At 46.7% G+C, this 26,926-nt stretch overlaps 1 pseudogene; it reads right to left on the reverse strand.

Annotated features, from left to right (window-relative positions):
* Positions 1-969: 969 nt before the first annotated feature.
* On the reverse strand, positions 970-3,326 carry LOC101276491 (lysine-specific demethylase 2B-like; annotated as a pseudogene).
* Between the last annotated feature and the right edge of the window lie 23,600 nt (positions 3,327-26,926).

A 26,926-nucleotide genomic window follows, 5' to 3' on the forward strand; every position in this document is an offset into this window, starting at 1 on the left:
TTATAAAACTGACTGAATAGCACTGTGAGTTTTTGGAATGTGTTTTTAAATTTTTTTTGGTAAAAGATGATATGCATTCATTCTTTATACAAATCAGTCACAGAAATGAACTAAGAAGAAAGAAAAATCACCCCAAATTCTACTCCCAGAAACAACCCCTAGTACCATTTTTTTTTTTTTCTTAAAGGTCTGTATTTGAACTTCTGTGAATCCAAACTGCCTCAGCAGTGACTGTTCTGATTTTCACCACTTTTAGGACACGAAAACGCCCATGGGTCTGGGGCCATGGGGGACTTCATAAGAACTAAAATTTAATTTTAATGGGAGGCAAAAGGAAAACTAGTGCTTTCACAATGGCTTGTATCTGGCTCTCATTAAATCTTCTTTCCTATCTGTTTGTTCAGCACGTATGTTGTGACGGCAAGAAAGATTTTTGCTCTGTTTGTTCGATCTTACAAGAAAATCTCCGTAGATGTTCCACTTGTCACTTATTACAAGAGACAGCCTTTCAGCGCCCTCAGTTAATGCGACTGAAAGTGAAGGATCTACGGCAGTATCTCATTCTTAGAAACATACCGATCGATACCTGTCGAGAGAAAGAAGACTTGGTAGATCTGGTACTGTGTCACCGTGGGCTAGGCTCTGAGGACAACCTGGACACGAGCAGTCTGAATTCCTCAAGGTCCCAGACTTCTAGCTTTTTTACACATTCATTTTTTTCAAACTATACAGCCCCATCTGCTACCGTGTCTTCCTTTCAGGGAGAGCTTATGGATGGAGAGCGGCCGGACTTTAGGATCTGGAGTACTGGCACAGGTACGAGGGTGTAATTACCCTGAGGGCCTGGCGTGTCGTCTGCTTTCGGCCAATGTGGAGGGGGCTTTAGGGCTGAAGACTCCTTGCTGAGCTGGGGTTCCACGTGCTGCTGAACCCTGCACTTACAGGCTCTCCTGACGTGAGGCTCCAAGCTCAGACGCTGCTCAGTTTTTGCAGGAGTTTTTCTTCCACTTGCCCGAACTGGACACTCACAGACATTTCGGCTATGAACTGCTCACAGCCTTCCTTGGTAACTTGCTTGCAGTACCGCAGGTCAGTATGACAGATATTCCCACACCGCTTGAAGGACAGGCACTGGTCAGTGACCTTATTGCAGTCTGACAGGTTGATTTCGGTTAAGGAGTCTCGGGTGGTGGTGCCCACAGTGGTGAGCAGGTTGATGGACTGGGTAGTCACGTGGTTACAGTGACTAAGGTGGAGCTTGGAGAGCAGGGGCATGTGGTGAACGATAAGCCTCAGGGAGGTGTCTGTGATGTCCAGGCCGGCCAGACGCAGCTCCACAATGTTCCGGAGCTTATCCCGATGGTCCATCTGACCTGGCCTGTTATCTGTAGGCGGGGACAGGAGATCCCGCATCTGGGCATCCTTTAGTCCTTCTACCCACTGGACATCCAGGGTCCGGAGCTGCGGACAACTGGAGCTACAGAGGGCTGAGACTGCGATCCATGAGCAGCCTGACAGCACCAGTTCTCGGAGCCCAGGCAAGCGGTCGATGAGCCAGCTCGGCTGTTTCTTGGAGATATTGGTCCAGCTGAGGTCCAGGGAGACAGGCTGTCGCCGATGACGCCACTGAGCGTCAGGGGTGTGATGGACTTGCAGCGGTTCAGGTCGATGCGGGTCCGTAACCGCTTATCACAGCACTAGTGGTTCCAGGTCCTGCAGACCCGCATGCAGACACACAGGTCTTGGTGGCTGGGGTAGCTGAAGACGGCCATCCACACCTCCCTGTGCACAATGTGGGCCGCCCTATCGTCCAGGGGCAGCGAGTCGGGCGGGGGGGCTGACGGGGATCACATGTCGCTCCATCTGGATGCACTTGGGCGGGGACACGGAGGGAGGGGGCCGGGAGATGACTCGGGGCGGGCTGTGCAGGCCGGGCCCCCGCTGAAGCGGTGAGGGCGCTCACAGAGGCCCAGGGGCCGCTTGGGCTCCTCGTTCTCGCTCTCAGGCTCCGACTTGATAGGCTGGTGGTTCTCGTGGGCCAGGCTGCTCTCCGTCTTCTGCATCTCCTGGTTGAGCTCCTTGCTCGGCTCCTTGTTGGGGAGTCGCCGCTTCCGGCGCATCTTCACCTTCCTCTTCTCCTCGGGGCCCTCCGTCCCCTCCGCGCTGGGGCCGCGGTGGGGGAGCTGGAGCGGGAGTGGTTGCTCTCCGTCGTCTTGGGGAGTGCCTCGGGCAGGTCGTCCTCCGGCTCCTGCTTGAAGCGCCTGAGAGGCCTGTTGGCCAGAGCCATTCGGTCCTCAGCGTTCTTCCAGGACCACCGCTTTTTCCTGAAAAGCTTATCTTCTTTGCCGGGTTTTAGCTGCTGCTGGAAGTGAGACTGGATCTCCACCAGGGGCTGAGGCTGCTGCCTAGAGGGGGCCTCGGCGAGAGGTGAGAGGAGGAACTGGGGGACGTTTGAAGCGTCGAGGCTCGAGGCTCGCTTGCGTCCACTCAGCTCCTGGGGCTTCTCGTATTTCCGCTTCCTCCTCAGGTGCACATCGTCTGACTTTCGGCGCAGGATGCCGTCAGGGGGCACCTTCTTGGGGTGCTCGTCTGGCCTGCGCCGGGGCGCCTCTTCACACTCACTCCTCCACTTGGCAGGCTCCTGCCCCTCCTTGCTGTCCTGGTTCATCTTCTGCTCCTTGAGCAGGGAGCTGGGCAGGTTTGAGGCGTACTTAAAGCCGGGGCCACGCTTTTAAGCCAGGGCCACGCTTTCGTTTCCCGGTCTTGCTGGCGTGCTTACACTTTGGACACGCCCAGCAGTTTGGGAACTCCTCGTTGACCACGCCCTCTGACTCCTTAACCTTAAGGCAGCCAGGGTGGATGATTTCGCTGCAGATGAGCACCCCATGAGCGCAAGGTTAAACTTGCCTTCTTCCTCTCCCACTGTGTCCTCTTTTCCTGCCTCGCCACACACTAGACACACGGCGGTGTGGGGCAGCACAGGCGCGATGCACTGCCGCATGAAGCAGCTCTGCGGCAACCACCCGGGGCCGCCGAACTTCTTCATGTCCTTGCAGAAGTGGCGCTCTCCACACTCCGTCCGCCGGCAGGCCTCGCACTTGCGGCATCGCGTCCGGCGCCGGCGAGCTCCCGCCGTGGTCCGGTTGGCGGCCAACTTCACCACGGAGGCGGGGCCCAGCTTCCCCTTGGGCCGACCTACGACCCGGTTCTGGTCCGGCTCCGATTCATAGTCGTCGTCCTCGGCGCTTGCGGACATGGCCATGGCTCATGGTGGGCCCAGGCTCGCGCGCGCTGACATGGCTGGAGCGGCGCCGCCGCCGCCGCCGCCGCCCGCCCGGAGCAGGCTCGGCTCGCCCTGGCTCGGGCTCGGGCTCCCTAGTACCATTTTGGTGAACATTTTCAGACACCTCTGTCTGATTGTAAACACATATATACACGGCTTTAAATGAACAGGAGCAGACTCCACATGCTGTTGTGTAAAGTCCTTTTTTTTCTCCCAACAATATGTTGTGGACATCTTTCCATGCCAATAAATACAAAGCAACAGCAGTTAAATGACTGCATGATATTCTATCACATGTACGAACGGGAGCTTTAAATGCAAAAGGGGCATAGGGTCCCCTGGCTCCCAAAGTGGGTGTTAGTGGGACAATGCTCAGATGGCAGCCTGGGGGGCCTGAGCCATGACTCCATGGCTGCCAGGGCCAGGGGTGTCAGACTCACCCCATCATAGATCAAGTCACACCAGGTGGACTCCTGCAAAATCGGGCTCTGGAGAGCAGCCTCGAGCGGGGCTATTGGAGAGAATCAGTGGTCCCAACTCGCTCCCAGAAAGGCACTGCCATCCTCACAGACCCCGCTCTCCCGGGGTTTCTTTCTGAGGTGCCCCAGTATGGCGTGGCAGTCATCTCCATTTTATGCAGCAGCAACGATATTCCAAACATGCATGACAGAAAAATGAAGCCAATTATTCCTTGAGAGAGTATGGTGAGTGACTAAGCACAGCTCACTGATTTTGTGATCCTGGGCAAGTTGGTAAAAATTCTCTCAATGCAGTTTCCCCATCTGTAAACTGGGGATAATCGTAGTCCCTAAATCACAGAGCTGTTGAGAGGATTAAATGAGATCATTGAAACCAGCTCTGAATACACTGTCTGGTGTTCAGTCAATGTCAGTTCCCCTCCCACCTCAACATCCCCACCTCCTCCTCTTCATCCTTTCTGGAGAGACCTGCAGCTTGTTTCTGACACCAGCCTAGACAAACAAGGGATGGAGAAGAGCCTCTCCATTGAGGGATGGGCTCTCCAAGGAATGGCTGGGGGGTCCTGGGGGTCAGACAGGAGAAGAAGACTTGGGGTGGTGATCTTGGTTTTCTGATCCCTGCAGGGAGCAAATGAACAAGGGAGGGATGAAGGAGTCAGGATTAGACCTCTGTCAATGGGGGAAGATGCTGGGACATCCAGGATGGGTCAGTAAGAGCAGAAGTTTCTAATAGGAGAGCTTCAATGTGCTACCTCGAGGGATAATAAGCGCCCCATCACTGCCCATTGCTGTAGGCACTCGGGCGGAGATGACCCGAGAGAAATCTTTCCAGATCTGAGCCTATGAGAACAGAGGTCAGCCTGTGGTTGCTTGCCAGCCTGATGGGAGGCAGAGGGTACAGAGGGGCGAAGGTAGTGCTTCTCACCTGCTCTTCGGGGGCAGGCTGGCCCCAGCTGCTGCCTCTGCGATTTGCATTCAGCCCTTGTCTGTGACGAGCTCTGCACGCAGCAGTCTGCTCCCAGAGATGTGCTATTTTAAGTGCTTCCCCTCCGCCCCTAAGGGTGCCATGTGTTTATCTTGCTTTCCAGTTAAAAGGGAAAATCAATTTCACTCTTACCTTAGGAAGGTTTGGGGTGGGGGCCGTCGGGTGGCTTCATTTCATTAAAATGAAAGTGTGGGGCGGGGGGCAGGAAGGGCTGCAGAGTCCCACCCCTGCGGCCAGTTACGAATAAACAATAGCCTGGGTCCACAGCCTGTTCCTCCCCCCTCAGCCCAGATTGTAGGGCCACAGGAGGCCCTGTGATGGGCGACAGGACTGTGGGATAGAGGGAGCGAGAGAGGAGCCCAGCTCATCACTGCTGTGTGTGTGTGTACGTGCACATACGTGTGCTTGTGTGTGAGAGAGAGAGATGGGGGAGAAAAAGAGGGAGGAATGGGAGAGAGAGGGTCTTGGGCTTTTGTTTCCCTGAATGCCCACTTAGAGAATAAGCTCAACATTTATTGAACACCTATGTGCATTCCAGGGGCTGTACTAGGCACAGAAGATCTGGCAGTGAACAATTCACAGTCTCTGCCCTTAAAAAGCTGTTCAGCAGAGAAGAAAGGAGGCCAGTAACTGCTAAGCTCCTAATATGTGACATCCTGATATTCAGAATTATCTCATTTAATCCTCAGGTCGTGATTACCTCTCCATTCAATGTAGGGAAATTGAGCTGCGCGTTCCCTGGGGAGGACGAGAGTCTCTCATTTATGGCTATAGTTCCAGCCACTGGAATAGTGTCTGGCTGACACGTGGTGCTGATGCTGATAGAACGAGAGAAGACGGGTGGAGTAATTCCTTTGTAGAGGAACAGCACAAACGCTGTACATGTCACTTCTTTTATTCTTATACCTGCCTGAGGAGGTGGTTCCCGTCAGCCTCTTTCACAGATGAGGAAACTGAGGCTCAGACAGATGAATTTCCTGGCCCAAGGTCACACAGCTGCAGAGGCTGGATTCTGAGGGCCACTGCTCCAGGCAGCCTAGTCTGTCCCGTAGATGAGGGAGAAATACGGTTCTGGGGTGGATGCTTAGTCAATCCTTTCCCAGCACTCTGAGGATCACACGGGGAACAAGAGTTAGTTAGGATTGCTGCTGGGGGGATACTAGGGGTCTGGGCTGGAGGGGTAATAGCTGTTGAATGTGAATAGTCAGCGCTGCCATTGAATTTGGACCTCCAGGCCCTGAGTCAGGTTTCTACACCTCTCTGCAAGAGGAAAGGGGTGTGTGTGCACGTGCGCACATGTGTGTGTGTATGGCTTGAGTTAGTCTAAGTATATATGTATGCATGCATGGGTGTGGCATGGCTCTGAGCTCTAGTCACCATTTTCTTGGATGGACATGGCTCTGACTTAGGTTCTGGGTCTTGGCTGGGCTGTTTCAGGCTCACCTGGGCTAGGCTGAGTCTGACCACCCTCCTTGCCCTCCCCTTTTATAGCTGCCCCCTTGGTGGTCTGCATATCTACCATCAATCTTCTCAGAAGTTACCAGGGAATCCTAGCTCCAGCCCTCAGTCCAAGGAGCTGCTCAGACCCTCCTGCTCTGAGGCCTGAGGCAGCCACATCCACCTCTCCTTCTATAGGGCAGGAGGTGTCTGATCTATAAGAGAAGGATCAATCTCTCCTGTCTCCGGAAATGTTCAATGAGAAGAGCCTTTGGAGTTGAAGGTTTAGAGAAAGGGGAGATGGAAGACTAGAAGTGGAGAATTCCTACAGAGCTGTCAACCTGCAGTGAAATGTGGGTAGTAAATCTGCCTTTACAGCCATCCTTCCCCAAGACCACCCACCCCAGGGGCTTCAGAGGAAACAGACTGAAGGCTGCTGGGATAAAAGCTTGGGTTTGGCTGACCACTTTTTTTCCCTATCCATCCACATTTTAAACTAATACTTAATGAAAATCCTCAGGTTCCAAGCTATTTAAATAATCTCCCTACCTTCCATGTGAATCACACCTCCATGCATTGGGTTGATGAAGGGCACAGCCATAAATCAGACAAGGTTCCTGTCTTCAAGGAACTTACAATCCAAAGGGAATCAGACATGGAAACAGTCAACAAGGCAGATGCTCCGATGGAGACATGAGGAAAAAGCGGTGGGAGTGAATACGTGGGGACAATTTGTTCTGATAGAGGACTTCAGGGCAAGGCTTACCGAGGAAGTGGTGTTTGAGCTGCCCCTGATAGGATGGGCAGGGATTTAAAAGCTGCCAAAGCTGGTAAGGAGTGAGCCAGCCTAGGGAAACCACCTTGAAAGATGTTCAGTGACCTGATGTGCATGGTGGTCTAGGGGCTGTGAGTGGGCTCGATTGGGGAAGGGTGGGGCTGGAATATGCCCAGAACCACAGTATCCTGAGGCCACTGTGGGTTCAGTACTCTGCTAGAGACTTCACAACTCTCCTTTTATCCTCATGGCTATCTTTCAAGGTCAGCATGATATCCCTAATTTACAGGTAAGGTACCTGAGGCCCAAAGTGGACAAGTGATTTGTCCAAGATCAGACAGTAAGTGGCAGAGCTGGGATTCGAACCTGAGTCTATATGACCCCAGAGGTGGTGCAGCCAGAAATGACAGGCTTAGGCATTTGGGGTTTATGATGGAGGCAGTGGAGTTGTGGGGCTTGAGGTCTTGCAGATTTTTGAGGAGAAGAATAGAAGAACCTCAACTATTGCCTTAAGAAGATCATCTTAGGTAGAGGAGCTTCAAGATGGCGGAAGAGTAAGACACAGAGATCACCTTCCTCCCCACAAATACATCAGAAATACATCTACATGTGGAACAAATCCTACAGAACACCTACTGAATGCTGGCAGAAGACCTCAGACCTCCCAAAAGGCTCTTGGTGCTCCAGCCGGGTGTCAGGGCAGTGTCACTGAGGTGGGAGAGCCAAGTTCAGGACACTGGTCCACAAGAGACCTCTCAGCTCCACGTAATATCAAACGGCGAAAATATCCCAGAGATCTCCATCTCAATGCCAAGACCCAGCTCCACTCAATGACCAGCAAGCTACAGTGCTGAACACCCTATGCCAAAGAACTAGCAAGACAGGAATACAACCCCATCCAGAGCACAGAGGCTGCCTAAAATCATAATAAGGCCACAGACACCCCAAAACACACCACCAGATGTGGACCTGCCCACCAGAGAGACAAGATCCAGCCTCATCCACCAGAATACAGTCACTAGTCCCCTCCACCAGGAAGCCTACACAACACACTGAACCAACCTTAGCCACTGGGGACAGACACCAAAAACAATGGAAACTACGAACCTGCAGCCTGTGAAAAGGAGGCCCCAAACACAGTAAGTCAAGCAAAATGATAAGACAGAGAAACACACAGCAGATGAAGGAGCAAGGCAAAAACCCACCAGACCTAACAAATGAAGAGAAAATAGGCAGTCAACCTGAAAAAGAATTCAGAATAATAATAGTAAAGATGATCCAAAATCTTGGAAATAGAATGGAAAAAATACAAGAAACCTTTACCAAGGACCTAGAAGAACTAAAGAGTAAACAAACAGAGATGAACAACACAGCAAATGAAATTAAAAATTCTCTAGAAGGGATCAATAGCAGAAAAACTGAGGCAGAAGAACGGATAAGTGACCTGGAAGATAAAATAATGGAATTCATACTGCAGAGCAGAATGAAGAAAGAAGAATGAAAAGAATTGAGGACAGTCTCAGAGACCTCTGGGACAACATTAAATACACCAACATTCGAATTATAGGGGTTCCAGAAGAAGAAGAGAAAAAGAAAGGGACTGAGAAAATATTTGAAGAGATTATAGTTGAAAACTTCCCTAATATGGGAAAGGAAATAGTTAATCAAGTCCAGGAAGAACAGAGAGTCCCATACAGGATAAATCCAAGGAGAAACACGCCAAGACACATATTAATCAAACTATCAAAAATTAAATACAAAGAACAAATATTAAAAACAGCAAGGGAAAAACAACAAGTAACACATAAGGGAATCCCATAAGGTTAACAGCTGATCTTTCAGCAGAAACTCTGCAAGCCAGAAGGGAGTGGTAGGACATATTTAAAGTGATGAAAGAGAAATACCTACAACCAAGATTACTCTACCCAGCAAGGATCTCATTCAGATTTGACAGAGAAATTAAAAGCTTTACAGACAAGCAAAAGCTAAGAGAATTCAGCACCACCAAACTAGCTTTACAACAAATGCTAAAGGAACTTCTCTAGGCAGGAAACACAAGAGAAGGAAAAGACCTACAATAATAAACCCAAAACAATTAAGAAAATGGTAATAGGAACATACATATCGATAATTACCTTAAATGTAAATGGATTAAATGCTCCAACCAAAAGACATAGACTGGCTGAATGGATACAAAAACAAGACCCGTATATATGCTGTCTATAAGAGACTGACTTCAGACCTAGGGACACATACAGACTGAAAGTGAGGGGATGGAAAAAGATATTCCATGCAAATGGAAATCAAAAGAAACCTGGAGTAGCAATTCTCATATCAGACAAAATAGACTTTAAAACAAAGACTATTATAAGAGACAAAGAAGGACACTACATAATGATCAAGGGATCAATCCAAGAAGAAGATATAACAATTGTACATATTTATGCACCCAACATAGGAGCACCTCAATATATAAGGCAAGTGCTAACAGCCATAAAAGGGGAAATCGACAGTACCACAATCATAGTAGGGGACTTTAACACCCTACTTTCACCAATGGACAGAACATTCAAAATGAAAATAAATAAGGAAACACAAGCTTTAAATGATACATTAAACAAGATGGACTTAATTGATATTTATAGGACATTCCTTCCAGAAACAGCAGAATACACATTCTTCTCAAGTGCTCATGGAACATTCTCCAGAATAGATCATATCTTGGGTCACAAATCAAGCCTTGCTAAATTTAAGAAAATTGAAATTGTATCAAGTATCTTTTCTGACCACAACGCTATGAGACTAGATATCAATTACAGGAAAAAATCTGTAAGAAATACAAACACATGGAGGCTAAACAACACACTACTTAATAACCAAGAGATCACTGAAGAAATCAAAGAGGAAATAAAAAAATACCTAGAAACAAATGACAGTGAAAACACAATGACCCCAAACCTATGGGATGCAGCAAAAGCAGTTCTAAGAGGGAAGTTTATAGCTATACAAGCCTACCTTAGGAAACAATAAACATCTCAAATAAAAACCCTAACCTTACACCTAAAGCAATTAGAGAAAGAAGAACAAAAACCCCCAAAGTTAGCAGAAGGAAAGAAATCATAAAGATCAGATCAGAAACAAATGAGAAAGAAATGAAGGAAATGATAGCAAAGATCAATAAAACTAAAAGCTGGTTCTTTGAGAAGATAAACAAAATTGATAAACCATTAGCCAGACTTATCAAGAAAAAAAGGGAGAAGACTCAAATCAATAGAATTAGAAATGAAAAAGGAGAAGTAACAACTGACACTGCAGAAATACAAAGGATCATGAAAGATTACTACAAGCAACTTTATGCCAATAAAATGGACAACCTGGAAGAAATGGACAAATTCTTAGAAAAGCACAACCTTCCGAGACTGAATCAGGAAGAAATAGAAAATATGAACAGACAAATCACAAGCACTGAAATTGAAACTGTGATTAAAAATCTTCCAACAAACAAAAGCCCAGGACCAGATGGCTTCACAGGCGAATTCTATCAAACATTTAGAGAAGAGCTAACACCTATCCTTCTCAAACTCTTCCAAAATGTAGCAGAGGGAGGAACACTCTCAAACTCATTCTACGAGGCCACCATCACTCTGATGCCAAAACCAGACAAAGATGTCACAAAGAAAGAAAACTACAGGCCAATATCACTGATGAACATAGGTGCAAAAATCCTCAACAAAATACTAGCAAACAGAATCCAACAGCACATTAAAAGAATCATACATTATGATCAAGTGGGGTTTATCCCAGGAATGCAAGGATTCTTCAATATACGCAAATCAATCAACATAATACACCATATTAACAAATTGAAGGAGAAAAACCATATGATCATCTCAATAGAGGCAGAGACAGCTTTTGACAAAATTCAACACCCATTTATGATAAAAAACCCTCCAGAAAGTAGGCATAGAGGGAACTTTCCTCAACATAATAAAGACCATATATGACAAACCCACAGCCAGCATCGTCCTCAATGGTGAAAAACTGAAACCATTTCCACTAAGATCAGGAACAAGACAAGGTTGCCCACTCACACCACTATTATTCAACATAGTTTTGGAAGTTTTAGCCATAGCAATCAGAGAAGAAAAAGAAATAAATGGAATCCAAATTGGAAAAGAAGAAGTAAAGCTGTTACTGTTTGCAGATGACATGATACTATACATATAGAATCCTAAAGATGCTACCAGAAAACTACTAGAGCTAATCAATGAATTTGGTAAAGTAGCAGGATACAAAATTAATACACAGAAATCTCTTGTATTCCTATACACTAATGATGAAAAATCTGAAAGTGAAATTAAGAAAACACTCCCATTCACCATTGCAAGAAAAAGAATAAAATATCTAGGAATAAACCTACCTAAGGAGACAAAAGACCTGTATGCAGAAAATTATAAGACACTGATGAAAGAAATGAAAGATGATACAAATAGATGGAGAGATATACATTGTTCTTGGATTGGAAGAATCAACCTTGTGAAAATGACTGTACTACCCAAAGCAATGTACAGATTCAATGCAATCCTTATCAAACTACCACTGGAATTTTTCACAGAACTAGAAAAAAATTTCACAATTTGTATGGAAACACAAAAGACCCCGAATAGCCAAAGCAATCTTGAGAAAGAAAAATAGAGCTAGAGGAATCAGGCTCCCTGACTTCAGACTATACTACAAAGCTACAGTAGTCAAGGCAGTATGGTACTGGCACAAAAACAGAAATATAGATCAATGGAACAGGATAGAAAGCACAGAGATAAACCCACACACATATGGTCAGCTTATCTTTGATAAAGGAGGCAAGAATATACAGTGGAGAAAAGACAGCCTCTTCAATAAGTGGTGTTGGGAAAACTGGACAGCTACATGTAAAAGAACGATATTAGAACACTCCCTAACACCATACACAAAAATAAACTCAAAATGGATTAAAGACCTAAATGTAAGGCCAAACACCATCAAACTCTTAGAGGAAAACATGGGCAGAACACTCTATGACATAAATCACAGCAAGATCCTTTTTGACCCACCTCCTAGAGAAATGGAAATAAAAACAAAAATAAACAAATGGGACCTAATGAAACTTAAAAGCTTTTGCACAGCAAAGGAAACCATAAACAAGGTGAAAAGACAACCCTCAGAATGGGAGAAAATATTTGCCAATGAAACAACTGACAAAGAATTAATCTCCAAAACATACAAGCAACTCATGTGGCTCAATATAAAAAACAAACAACCCAATCCAAAAATGGGCAGAAGACCTAAATAGACATTTCTCCAAAGAAGACATACAGATTGCCAACAAACATATGAAAGAATGCTCAACATCATTAATCATTAGAGAAATGCAAATCAAAACTACAGTTAGATATCATCTCACACCTGTCAGAATGTCTATCATCAAAAAATCTACAAACAATAAATGCTGGAGAGGGTGTAGGGAAAAGGGAACCCTCTTACGCTGTTGGTGGGAATGTAAATTGATACAGCCACTATGGAGAACAGTATGGAGGTTCCTTAAAAAAACTACAAATAGAATTACCATACGACCCAGCAATCCCACTACTGGGCATATACCCTGAGAAAACCATAATTCAAAAAGAGTCATGTACCAAAATGTTCATTGCAGCTCTATTTACAATAGCCAGGACATGGAAGCAACCTAAGTGTCCATCAACAGATGAATGGATAAAGAAGATGTGGCACATATATACAATGGAGTATTACTCAGCCATAAAAAGGAACAAAACTGAGTTATTTGTAGTGAGGTGGATGGACCTAGACTCTGTCATACAGAGTGAAGTAAGTCAGAAAGAGAAAAACAAAAACCATATTCTAACACATATATATGGAATCTAAAAAAAACAAAAAAGAAGAAAACGGTCAGAAGAACCTAGGGGCAAGACAAGAATAAAGATGCAGACCTACTAGAGAATGGACTTGAGGATACGGGGAGGGGGAAGGGTAAGCTGGGACGAAGTAAGAGAGTGGCATGGACATATATACACTACCAAACGTAAAATAGATAGCTAGTGGGAAGTAGCCGCATGGCACAGGGAGATCAGCTGGGTGGTTTGTGACCACCTAGAGAGGTGGGATAAGGAGGGTGGGAGGAAGGGAGATGCAAGAGGAAAGAGATATGGGGACATATGTATATGTATAACTGATTCACTTTGTTATAAACAGAAATTGACACTCCATTGTAAAGCAATTATACTCCAATAAAGATGTTAGAAAAAAAAAAAAAAAGGAAGATCATCTTATAAGGATGGTGGAGGGTGGAGGAGGTGGGAGAGCTGTCAGTGGATTACAAAATAGCCCAGGCTGGAGAGAAGGAGCAATGCTTGTAGAACTTTCCCCACCATCTCCCAGAACCCATGGGCAGGATAAGGCCATGTGGTCCACACTCCTGTGGACCTGACTTTGAGGCGTGAATCTCCTTGTAAACTACCTGAGCTTTGGGAATCCAATGAATGACTCCACCAGAATTCAAAATCACCTCAGCGTCCAATCACACTCCTCCAGCACAGGGGTGTTCATTTTATTCTGATTCTTGGATGCTTCTGACTGTTAAAAAAGTCTCCTTTCAGTTGAAATGAAACTTGCCTCTCTGCAGTCTCCACCCAATCAGTCCAATTCTCTCTCTTGGGACAAGAAAGAAAGGGTCTAATGCATATTTCATATGCCCAATCATCAGATACTCGATGACAATTCTCATGTCCTCCCAAACTCTTTTCATCTCTAGGCTATATAGTAATAATGGTAATAATGTGAATATTTATTGCGCCTTTCGTGTTCCGGGCACTGTGCTGAGAACTTTGCATATTCTGTCTCAGGGGTAGATCATGAGCAGCTTTGAAATGTCTTCATAAGGAGCTCCACTGTAATCCCAAAGGCATGAGGGCTTATTGCAGAATTTTAAGTAGAAGATAGGATACGTTAGGAAGACCACTCAGGTGACCAGTGTGAAGAGTGCCCTGGTGAGGTGAGAATGAGGCAGGGAGGCTGTTCGAATAATGCAGGTGAGAAATGAATAAGATCTAAACTTCAGTGGTGGTAAAGGGTATGGCAGATGAGATAATTTGAGAGACATTCAAGTGTTAAATCTATAGAGCCTGGAAAGTAGCTGGACATGGGGAGTGAAGGAGAAAGGAGAAGCCAGGTTATCTCCAAATTTTTTGTCCCAGGTTGATTCTATGAGACAGAAAGTCTAAGAAGAGTATCTGGATCATTTGAGGGTGATGAGAAGGAGAGATTAGAAGGAGAAATTACTTTCAGCTTTGAACATATGGACTGTAGATGCCAGTGGGATACTATGCATTGATTTAGTTTATTCATTCATTCACTTAACAAGCCTTTATTGAGGATTAACCATGTACCATGCACTCTGCTAGGTGCTAAGGTTGTAAAACCTTGGTCACCTTTGTTCTTGAGGGGCTTTCTATCTAGTAGAGGGAAACATATGTAAATTGTCAAGTGTAAAAAATTCGTATTGCAAGATTTCCTTCAGTAGATGAATGGATAAACTGTGCTACATCCATACAACGGAGTATTACTCAGTGCTAAAAAGAAGTGAGCTATCGAGCCATGAAAAGACACGGAGGAACCTTAAATGTATACTACAAAGTGAAAGAAGCCAATCTGAAGAGGCTACATACTGTATGATCCCAATGATTTGACATTCTGGAGAAGGCAAAACTATGGAGATAATAACAAGATCGGTGGCTGCCTGGAGTTAGGGGGGAGGGAGAAATGAATAGGTGGAGCATAGAGGAGTTTTAGGCAGTGAAACTATTCTGTATGCTATTATAATGGTGGATGCATGTCATTATACATTTGTCAAAACCTTTAGAATGTACAACATCAATAGTGAATCCTAATGTAAACTATGGGCTTTGGGTGATAATGATTTGTCAATGTAGGTTCATCGATTGTAACAGATGCACCATTCTGGTGGGGGAGGTTGATATGGGGGAGGCGTGCATGTGTAGGGACAGTGGGTATATGGAAACTGTCAGTACTTTCTACTTAATTTAGCAGTGAACCCAAAACTGCTCTAAGAATAGAGTCTATTCTAAAAATTAGTGTTACAAGATGCTGAGATTGAAATCTGTATAGGGAATAGAATTCTAAAGGGGGAGGGGCAGTCAGCAAGGGCTTCATCATGGAGGTGACCCTTGACTTGTGAAAGGCATTAAATGGAGATAATGGATCTACCAGTCCATTATAGCTCGGGAGAGGGCTCTAGGCAGGAGATAATGATTGGGAATTCATCAGCTCATCAGCAAACACTGTGGAAGCCAAGGGAACCCAGGGATGAGTGTGCCAAGTTCAGAGGAAAAGAGCCGTGAAAGTGAGACCCCCAAATATACCAATGCCTGATGGGAGGAAAGACCTTGGAGGAGATGAGAAGGCATGTTCTCTGAAAGGGAGGTGGAAATGAGAAGAGGGGGACACTGGGTGAAAGGAGAATGCTAGAAAGTGGGGAGAGAGGCTTATTCTGTACAAGAGTGGCACAGGGGAACTCAGAAATGAGGGAAACAGATAAGTCTCTGAGAGCCAATTTGAATCAATGAACTAGAGCAGAGATTTGCTGGGTCATCTAAAAATGAAAAATCATTCTGGGGCCAGGAGCACTGGACTATAACCTACACTGTATGTCTAGGAAATCTCAAATAATAAGGGAGTTGGTCACAGAGCAGAAGAGTCCCCAGAGCCAAGATGAGCCATGCCCACCCCAGGGCTGTCTAGAAGAGAGGAAACTGGCTTTCAGTCTCAGAAAATTCTGTCCCTAAGGACAGAGACAGAGGGCCATACAACTTTGCCTTGTGTCTGTGGCAAGACCATCTCAAGGGCAAGATGGAGGGATGCAGAAGGCTGAGGTGGCCTCTGGCCCCTTCATTCAACAGCTTCTTTTGTTCCAAGTCTACTCCTCAAGCAGCCTTCCAGAATCCTTGTAGATCTGCTCTTAAGATGCCAGGCCCTGAGCCCAGCCTTTCCAAGTTGGAAATTCGGTATTTATCTCCAGCTGCTCATCAAATCCCCCACATGCCCTTTCTTCTCCTCACCTGGCCTCACACTTCATTGACAAAATGAAACTGCCTCACCTTCCCCCTACCAAATCTACTGACCTGCCGATATCTGGTAACTAAACCTACACTCAGAGTCTCCCCTTCTCTTACATGGATGAAGGACTCCTGTGCTTATGTCCAAATCCTCCATTTATACCCATGACTCCACTCCAGCTAGCCTTCTTAAGGATTTTACTCCTTCCATTTCTCCCCCCGCCTAATCTTCACCTGCATCCTCGTCTGCAGGTGTGCATGTTCCAGAATGACCTGCCATTTTAAAAACCCCGCCATTGACCAGACATCTCCCTCCAGGTATTGTCCCATTTCCCCGCTTCTTTGAACAGCAAGACATTGCAAATAAATAATTGTCTACAGTCACTATAATCTCTTCTCCACCTATGATTCTCCCCCTGACATTTTCTACCTGGGTTCCCTTTCCCACGACTCCACCAAAACTGCTCTTGTCAAGATTACCTGGGATCCACATCTGACCAAATCCAATGCTTGCTCCTCATTGGCTCTCCACTGTGATGACTCCTCCCTCTTCCTTAAAACAGTTCCTCTCTGAGCTTCCAGGACACCCACCCTCCTTGATACCCTCCCACTTCATGTGCCTCTCTTCAGCAACTTTTGCAGGCTCCTCATGTATTTGTTGGAGATCTGATAGCTCCCCAAACTGTGTCTTCAGCCTTGACCTCCACTGAGCCCCAGACTCACCTGTCACACTGCATAGTTGACTACACCCTGTAGATGTCTATCAGGCCTCTCTGATGTCACATGGCCAAAACTGAACTCTTCATTTTCTCACAAAAATCTATGCGCTATCTCAGGAAATAGAACCACCGTTTACCCTGGTGCTCAAACAAGACACTTGGGAGTCACCTGTGATTCCTCCTGTGTTCTTCTTTCCTACAACCAGGACAACTATGAGTTCCACTGGTTCTACTTAGAAATTATATTCTGGCCCTGTCCAATCCTCTACATTTCTATGGCTACCACTTATAGTAGATGCTGTGGTGAGGCCAGGCACACATTCTCCCAGCTGCTGAGTCCTTCTCTAGGAATTCCCCTCAGCTGGAGAGAAAACCCCCTTTCCTGAGGTTATGCCCCCTTCCCTGACCCAGATCCCAGATCCAGTGACTGGCTGATTCGAGGGTGTGAAAGCCTGGCCCTCTTGCCTCAGTTCAGGACAGCTTGAGGGCCTGTCCCAGCTCTGCAGCTTCCCTTGGGGTGGGCGGAGGGCTCTGCTGCAATTTCATCAGTTTGATTTCTCCCTCTGCCCAACCCTGCTTGCCTCACTCTCCCATAGGTGCTGTTCCTGAGTGCATTCCTCAGTGAATTACCTGCACGCAAATCACAGAATTTCAGAGTCTATCTCTTGGGAAATCTGATCTATATCACTCTAGTCAAAACCACCTTGATTTCTCCCCTTTACCACCACAGTAGCCAACCAACTAATCTCCCTGCTTTGGCCCTTGCCTCCCTACAATCTATTCTCCATGTAGGAACCAGAGTGATCTTATAAAACAAAAACCACATCATTGACTCCCCTGCTTTAAACCTCTATTCGTTCACTGTTGTACTTGGCATTAAATTCAGACTCCCCACCACGGTCTACAGTGTCCTGTGTGGTCTTGCCCTGCTGTTGTCTCTGGCCTAATCTCTGATTCAGCCACACTGGCCTTCTTTCTGCTCCTTGGACACCCCAAGATTTTTCCCACTTCAGAGCCTTTACATTAGGAGTTTCTCTGGCCTAGAATTCTCTTCTCCCACATCTTCCCATGGCTCCCGATTTTCTTTTAGACCTCAGCTCAAATGTCACCTCCCTAGAGAAGCCTTCTCCGACCACCCAGTTGATGTAGCCCCTCAATGTAGCATCCTCTATCACTTCACCCTGTCTTACTGTCATCATAATTCCTACCACTCTCTGAAATCTATTTGTTGACTTATTTTAATTGGTGCCCTTATACGTAGAACATAATCTCCACTGAGAGTAGAGACTGTGCCTGTACCGTTGAATGTTTTAGTGCTGGATCTGCAGGACCCAGAAGTGTGCAAGTGCATGCATGAATGAATGAATGAATACATGAATGAATAATGAAAGTTGCCAGGAGCCAGCCTGTCAGAGTCTCATCTCTCTTGGATCTTCCTGAAAGAGGTTTAGATTCTGTGAGTGTCTTTGGGGGACAAAGCTCTGAGCCACTTCAGTCACCAACATCAAAGACCACGGAGAAGTCAAGTGCAGGAAGGATTCAAACCATTCATCAGGTTTAGTAACTAGGAGATGATTGGAGATCTTGAGGAGAATAGCTTCAGTGGAGTAGAGGAAGCAGAGGAATTAAACTGCAGCAAAATGGGAGTGAATAGAAAAGCAAGTAGTGAATACAGAGAACTCGAGGAAGATATTTTTCAGGGGTGGAAAATAAAGAAGGATCACTTGTTTCTATGGATTTTTTGAGATGGGCTTTGCTTTGTTATAATCTAAGGGAAAGTTGCTGATCTGGTATCACCATGAGCACAAGCTGGTGACACTCACAGGCTGTGTCAGACTCTCTTCTAAGCTCTGTGTGTATTCATTTTCTATTGCTACGTAACAAACTACCACAAATTTAGCAGCTTAAAACAACATACATTTGTTATCTCACAGTTTCTGTGGGTCAGGAGTCCTGACATAGCTTAGTTGGGTCCCCTTGCCTAGGGTCTCACAGAGTCAACTGCAGACTGACACCTACAATCAAAGTGTCAGCTGGGATGTATTCTCATCTGGAGGCTCCGCTGGGGCAGAATTCACTTCTAAACTCACTCAGATTATTGGCAGAATCCACTTCCTTGCGGTTGCAGAGCTGAGGGCCTTGGCTTTTTTTTTTTTTTTTTGCGGAACGAGGGCCTCTCACTGTTGTGGCCTCTCCCGTTGCGGAGCACAGGCTCCGGACGCGCAGGCTCAGCGGCCATGGCTCACGGGTCTAGCCGCTCCGTGGCATGTGGGATCTTCCCGGACCGGGGCATGAACCCGTGTCCCCTGCATCAGCAGGTGGACTCTCAACCACTGCGCCACCAGGGAAGCCCGGACCTTGGCTTCTTGTTGGCTGTTGACTAAAGGCTTCCCTTAGGTCCTGGAGGCCATTTGCAGTGGCTACAGGCCACCTGCAGTCCCTAGATGATGCCCAGAATTTCCTAATGTGGCTGCTAACTTCATCAAGCCAGCAAGGGAATCTCTGTTTTTGTCTTCTAAGATGGAGTTTTATATAATATTACATAATCATGGGAATGACATCCTATCATCTCTTTGCCATGTTCTGTTGGTTAGAAGCACATCACAGGTCCTATCCACACCATCAGAGAGGATTACACAGAAGGCTGAACAGCAGGAGATGGGGATCATGGGGCCACCCTAGAGTCTGTCCACCTTAATGTGTATTAACCCATTTAATCCTCACAAAAACACTATGAGACAGGTCTTACTACTATCCCCATTTTATGTAGGAGAATGCTGGCGATAAGAGAGAGAAAAGGGATAATTAATGGAGCAAGACCCCCAAGGCAACAGGGAAGGAGACAATGCAGAGTATAGCTGAATAGTTCTCCTGTAATTGGAAGGGAGACACCCCAGTCGTGGATGCTGAAGAGGGACAAGGGAAGGATCCAGATTAGCTTGTAAGACTGGGGTAATATCCTAGGTATCTACCCAAGAGGAATGAAAATATATGTCACAAAAATGTGCATACGAATATTCACAGCGACATTATTTATAACAGCCAAAAAATGGAAACAACTCAAACCTCCATCAACTGGCGACTAGATGCACAAAATGTGTTATAGCCATACAATGGAATTCTATCCTGCAATAAAAAGAAACCAACTACTGATGCATGCTACAACATGGACAAACCTCAGAAATATTATGTTAAGTGGAAGAAGTCAGCTACAAAAGATTACATATTATATGGCTCCGTTTATATGACGTGTCCAACAAGACAAAGCTATAGAGATAGAAAGTAGATTGGTGGTTGCCTAGGGCTGGGGATAGGAATGGAGAGTGGCTGCGAATAGACACAGGATTTCTTTTTGAGGTGATAGAGATGTTCTAGGATTAGAATGTGGTGATAGTTGCACAACTCTGTCAATACACTAAAAATTGTTGAATTGTACACTTCAGTGGATGAATTTTCTGGTATGTAAATTACACATCATAAAGTTTTTAAACAATTGGGGCAGTAAGTTGACAGAATGCCTCCCCACCCCCAGTTGGCCTTTTTCTCTCCCATGGAGGTGAAGGTCATACACAGGAGTGTAGCGCTGGGGTAAGGGGGCTTGTCAAGAAGGGATGAGGGTTAAAACATCAGGAGGGGAGGCAGTAGACAAAGCTGATGTGTGGAAGGTCATTGGTGGCAGAGCTGAGGGTCTAGGTCAGGATGGAGACTGTGAACTGGTCGTGTCCTAGTCTACAGTATAATTTTTTCCCCATCTTTCTCCTTTCAAAAGCCCAAGTCCCTAAGAAAAAGAAAAGAACAGCTGAGTTAAACCAGACTTGGTATTTTGCTGGACGGGATGAGCAAAAAGACAAGGAGGTTGAGAGTTTGACAAGAATGGGATCAATATGATGGCGGTGGCATCTCTGATGGGCAGGAAAGGAAGCAATGCTGGGGAGGAGCTGATGGACTGTCCTGTCCCTCCAGGACACTGCGGAGGGTTCAGAGAGTAGGGGCCTCAAGAAAGTCAAGACACAGTGGGAGTGAGGGACTTAGGGACAGTCAGAGGAAGTATTGTATATGCTGCTTCCTTTACCTTCATGTCCTCAACTGTCAGTGCTTCTCTGGAAGCATGGTGCCCAGGCCTGAGCACCCATCCCAATGTGTTGTGGCCTGAGCAGGGCAGAGCAGATGCTTCCACCGAAGCAGCCCAAGTTTTAATAGTCTTTTTTTTTGCAACTTGCAGCAGCCTGAGCAATGGGCTTTGCAGCCAGCTTGTTTGTATTTCAAATTCTGCTTCCCCCACTCTTTAGGTCTTGGAAAAGTCACTTAACTGCCCTCAACATTAGTTGCCTCATCTGCCAACTAGGAATAATAATACTATGTGTCTCATAGGGCCATTATGAGGATCAAATGGGACATTGCCATAAAACACCAGGTAAGGCACCTGGCCTGGAGAACGTGTTCACACATGTCAGCTGTCATTGGTACCCACAGCAGAGAACTGACTGATGCTGAGATTACTCTTAGCTCACAGCCCTAGAGCTACATGGTGGGACCGCTGTAAGCCAGCGGTTGGGTTCGGGACCCAAGGGCAAAATTGCATGATTATACTATGTCACTTCATCTTGTAAATCTTCGTCTCTTGGTCCAGGCCAAGGACATCTGTTTGATCCCACCTCCCTGGCAGCCCCTCCAAAGTCTCCTGCAACTGTGTCCTGTGTACCTGTGTCTGCAAGCTGGTGTCTTTTGGCGATCTCTAAGTCACTGATGGAAGGGCAGGCTCTTGGGCACTGGGGCTCCTTATGCTGCCTGGGTCTGGGACCTTTGGATCATTCATCCAGGACGGAAAACACAAAAAATGCAAGCCCTTGGGTCTTCAAAGTCTTGTTTGGGGAGTGGGGCAGTTGGGGGCAGGGGACCAATCTCTTATACCAGGTGCCTCCCTGGGGTTAGAACCTCCTCTCCTCAGCCAGCCAGCCCCGCGGAGGTGAAGGTGACTTCACTGCAGCCTCCCTCCCGGGGCGCCTTCCGTTCACGCTCCAAGTCCCCCAGGCAGGAGGATCGATGCTTTCTGTATCTCCTGGAGACAGACCGCGCATTCCTGCAGGACTATTGACAGCCTCGCCTCTCTCTCATATCTTCCATACTTCATTTGCGAACAGCACTGTAATTACCCTCCGGAGTCATTGAAGGAAAGTGTGCAGATAGAAAAGGACTGGAAATGGGCACCTCTGGCTGCGGAGAAAACACTTTCAACATTGAAGTCTTCTCTCCCGGGTCTAGGAGTTCCCATTTGCTGGGCCCTTAAAGTTTCTGCCGCAAACTGTGGCCGCCTTTGTGCACCCCGTGACAATGGGCATTTGACTCGGAGGGCAGGGAGATTAATGAAAGACCAGAGTTTTCCATTTCTTCCTTCAACAGCTAACTACTTTCTTTTCAATTCCTACTGCTAAATAGCTCGGACAATTAATAAAGCTTCGGTTGTGCTCGTTTCTTCTCTTTTCTTCCCACACACTTGGTTGTTTATGCTGCCTTAACCTGACCGTCCAGTGCCCTTGTTGACTGCTCTGAGACTCAGATCTTGCCAAGTGTGGAGAGCTCTGGGATTCGGGGAAGAAAAGGTCCCATTAGGGAACAGTTATCTGAGGACAAGATGCTGAAAGCTTTGTCCCAGGCCCTGGGACAAAGACCAACCTCCGAGCTCCCGCCCAGCTGCCGGGTCTGATGGTACCTCTTGGCCTTGAGGCCTTTCTGTCTGGGGAACTGTAGGGCTGCTGTAGGAAATTACCACAAACCTGGTGGCTTACAGCAAGAGAAAATCATTCTTCCCAGTTCTGGGGCCCAGAACTCCAAAATCAAGGTGTCAGCAAGGTCGGTTCCTTCTGGAGGCTCTGAAGGAGAATCTGTTCCAGGCTTTTCTCCCACCCTCTGGGTGCTGCCAGAGATCCTTGGTGTGCCGTGGTTTATAGCTGTATCCCTCCAATCTCTGCCTCTGTCATCACATGACCTTTCCTTCCCTGCATCTCTGTGTCTCCTCCTTTTCCATCTCTTATAAGTTACTGGATATAGGCCCCACCCTCATCTAGGATGATGATCTCATCTTGAGATCCTTACCTTAATTACATCTGCAAAGACCCTTGTTCTGAATAAGGTCACACTCGGAAGTTCCAGGTAGACTTATCTTTTGGGGGCCACAACCCTCCTAGGACCCAATACAACTCTGTGTCCCCTGGAACTCAGAGCTTGGGCTGCTTCAGACGCCATTTTCTGCCCAGTGCCGGAGGCCGAAGATCTTTCTGTGCCCAGCAGCTCTCAAGGGGCAGGTGAGGGTGGCCATGAGGCAGGCAGGGCAGGAGGAGAGTGACCATGAGCCACTGCAGCTGTGGACTGTGGTGGGTCCCTCTATTCACCTGCTGTCTGGCTGTCCACCCTGTATAAAGCAGACCCTCAAATCCCAGCTGGGGTGTGAGGAAGCTGGACCCCTTTCCCTCAACCCACTTCCTCTCCATCTTGCCTCCCCAGCTCTGAATTCTCAACTTTAGGACACCAAATTCAACCTTGCCTTTGACCTCTCCTCTTGTTCCTGTCCTTGGACTTCTTTTCTTGCGCAGACTCTGCCGGGTTCCCTCCCTCGGCCCTGGCTCCTTCTACCGTCCCAGGTGGCAATCATTGCATTGACAGCACACATATGTAGTGATTATTCTGTGCCAGGCACTGTTTAAGCACTTTATATAAACTGGAACATTTCATCCTCACAAGAGTCTCGTTAGGAGGGCTCACATCCCCATTTTAGAGATGAGGAAACTAAGGCACCAGAAACATTCAATAATTTGCCTAAGCCAGGATTTCCTTTTTTTTTTTTAACATCTTTATTGGAGTATAATTGCTTTACAATGTTGTGTTAGTTTCTGCTGTATAACAAAGTGAATCTGCTATATGTACATATATCCCCATATTTCCTCCCTTTTTTGTCTCCCTCCCACCCTCCCTATCCCACCCCTCTAGGTGGTCACAAAGCTCCAAGCTCATCTCCCTGTGCTGTGTGGCTGCTTCCTACTAGCTAGCTATTTTATGTTTGGTAGGGTATATATGTCCATGCCACTCTCTCACTTCATCCCTGCTTACACTTCCCCCTCCCTGTGTCCTCAAGTCCATTCTCTATGTCTGCGTCTTTATTCCTGTCCTGCCCCTAGGTTCTACAGAATTTTTTTAGATTCCATATACATGTGTTAGCGTACGGTATTTGTTTCTCTCCTTCTGACTTACTTCACTCTGTATGACAGACTCTAGGTCCATCTACCTCACTACAAATAACTCAATTTCGTTTCTTTTTATGGCTAATATTCCATTGCATATATGTGCCCCATCTTCTTTATCCTTTTATCTGTCGATGGACACTTAGGTTGCTTCCACGTCCTGGCTGTTGTAAATAGTGCTCTAAGGCAGGATTCCTCAGCCTCATCACTATTGACATTTTGGCCTGAGAACTCCTTCCCGTGGGATCTGTTCTGTGTATCGTAGGACATTTAGCAGCACCCCGGCCTCTTCTCACTAGACGCCAGTAGCCACCCCCCTCCCACTCCCTCAATGGTGACAACCCAAAATGTCTCCAGTGTATGACTCTACACTCTCCAGTGTATGACTCTATGACGCTACACTCCTGTGTATGACCTTGCCAAGGTCTTCTGAGAGGCAAAATCACCCCAGTTGAGAGCCACTGGCCTAAGATCATATGGTAGTGAGTGGCAAAGCCAAGATGAGAGCCCAGGAAGTCTCCACCTGGCCTACTCCTTCCTTCTGTTTGATGCCTGTTCTGGGCTTGAATCTGTATTGCTCTGCAAGTTCAAAGTTAGGGCTATAAGTTTAGTCTATACTTTGTGGAATCTAATGTCCATCCTGGCCTTTTACTTACACCAAGCTGTGTCACTGGGCACCGGAAGGAGGGGCGCACACTTTCTAGAAAAGCACAGAGTCTCCCCAACCCTGCACAGCTCCTGGCTGTGGCCATGACTCCTAGCTGCCTGGCCAGGGGCAGCCCCTGGATTCACAAGTACACCCCAGGATTGTCCCTAGCATCTCATTGGCAGGACAGGAGGTGACGTGACCCACCCCCATAATGGTTTCCTAGAGAAAGGGCAAGGATCCCACCTTTTCTCCTTAAGAACATGAGAAATACTCGCTTGTGCTCATCGGGGGAGGGGATGACCTTTCAAGGTCTCATCAACTCTGGCTTTTGTTGAGTCTAGAAATGGTGAGGGTTTTGGAGTCTGCAGAGAAGTAATTAAAATGTCAAATTAACCGCCCCCCGGGTCATGGCCACTGCCCTTGGCTTCTGTCCATCTCTTCTCCTACAAAGAAGAAAGGAAGGTATCAATATTAAACTAGTAGAGCCAGAGAGCGTTGCTAGTTCTGTGTCCCCGCCCACCGCCTGCCCCCCCCCAATAAACACACATATGTGTGTACAGTGTTGTGAAAAGCTCTGCCTTTTTTACACAAGAGCCCCTCTCTGCCTGATTCCGTAACGAACAGGAAAGGATGCGGTTGTGTCATTTTCAGGGGAAGCGTATCCGTTCTTTCTAAATATACAGTGGCTCTGAGGTGCTCACTGCTTTACATTGTCTGCTATAATCAGGCATTTTTTATTTGCACATAAAAGGGCTTCCTGTAAAACATATTAAAGCTTCCAATTCTGAATGAAAAACACTTGATGTACAATCTCTCCGTGAACAGGAACCTCAGACTGTGCGGGGCTGATGGCATCTCCCCTGCGTGGAAGGGACAGAGCAGCTTTGAGCATGGTTCCGGCAACAGCCCTCCGAGGAAGTCATCCTGGGGAGGACACTGCCTGGCCGGCTCCTCCAGGAACCTGGGCACTGGCCCCTTCTCCACAGCTGAGCTCGCCACGGATGTGTTCAGACACGCACCGGAGGATTCAAAGCCCTAGGCAATCACGATCTATGTCTCCTGGATGCCTGTTTTATTAGAAGATTCAGAAAGAAAATGTTATTATCTTCATGTGCAAACAAACATGGCAATACTATGGAGTAGAATACAAATTACGTGTGCACTTTTAAGATTAAAACATAGGATATCAGAGACAGTTCCTGGCTCTGAGCAATGCTCCCTTTTAGTAGGTGTCCTTTAGCCGACAAGTTTGAGCAGCATTCACGTTTGGATCCAAGTGCTAATTCCCCAGCATTCAGAACATTTTATGATCAGGGTTCACCTCCAGGGTGGCCCTATTTTTCCCAGGTGAGAGAACTCAGGCTCAGAGAGGAAGACTGATTTGCCCAGCATCACACAGCTAACAGCAGCATCAGAACGCAAGCCTGGATTTCCTGACTCACCCCCATGCTGCCTCTGGAGGTTGCAGCACTCCCAGAGACTTTCTACCAAAGGCCACCAGCTCCAGCTTCATCAGACAGTGTCACAGTGACATCCCTGAGATGGAGAGAAGAGAGGTTGTGGGCCCACCATGAGTTAGTTCGTAGTTCAAGGTTAGTGCAACAGGAGGTAGATTTTGCTGCCATTTACACACTACCCGTATGAACACAGGGGATTATAGTGGTAACTCACGTTTATCAAGTGTTTCCCATGCACCAGGCACTGTTCTGAGAGTGTGTTAAATTTATTTGCTTTTGGTAATAGCCTTATGAGGGAGTTACTGTTGTTATACCCATTTTACAGATGGAGAAGCTGAGGCACAGAGTGGTTAAGCAACATGCCCAAAGTCACACAGCCAGGAAGTGGAGGAATTCAGGATCTGAACTCAGGCAATCTGGCTGCAGAACAAGCACACACAAGTGCTCTTAAGCTTCATCATACCTACCTTTCTTTAGAGCAGTGTCCTCCAGGAGTAGTCCCCCGACCAGCAGCATCAGTATTACCTGGGAACTGGTTAGAAAGGCACATTCTCAGTCTGCACTCTAACCTCCTGAATCAGAAACTTTGGAGCTGGGACACAGCAGCCAGCTGCTTTCTCTGAGTTAGAAACCTAGAAGTTTCTGTGACTTAGAAAGTCCCTCAGATGATTCTGATTCAGGCTAAAGTTTGAGAAGCACTGCTTTAGAGGGTTAAAATAAAATAATGTTTATAAAGTTCTTAGCATAGCACTCGACCAATGTTAGCTATTATCATGACCAGC

The sequence above is a fragment of the Orcinus orca genome, chromosome 1 (assembly GCF_937001465.1).
Source record: "Orcinus orca chromosome 1, mOrcOrc1.1, whole genome shotgun sequence".
NCBI lineage: Eukaryota > Metazoa > Chordata > Mammalia > Artiodactyla > Delphinidae > Orcinus > Orcinus orca.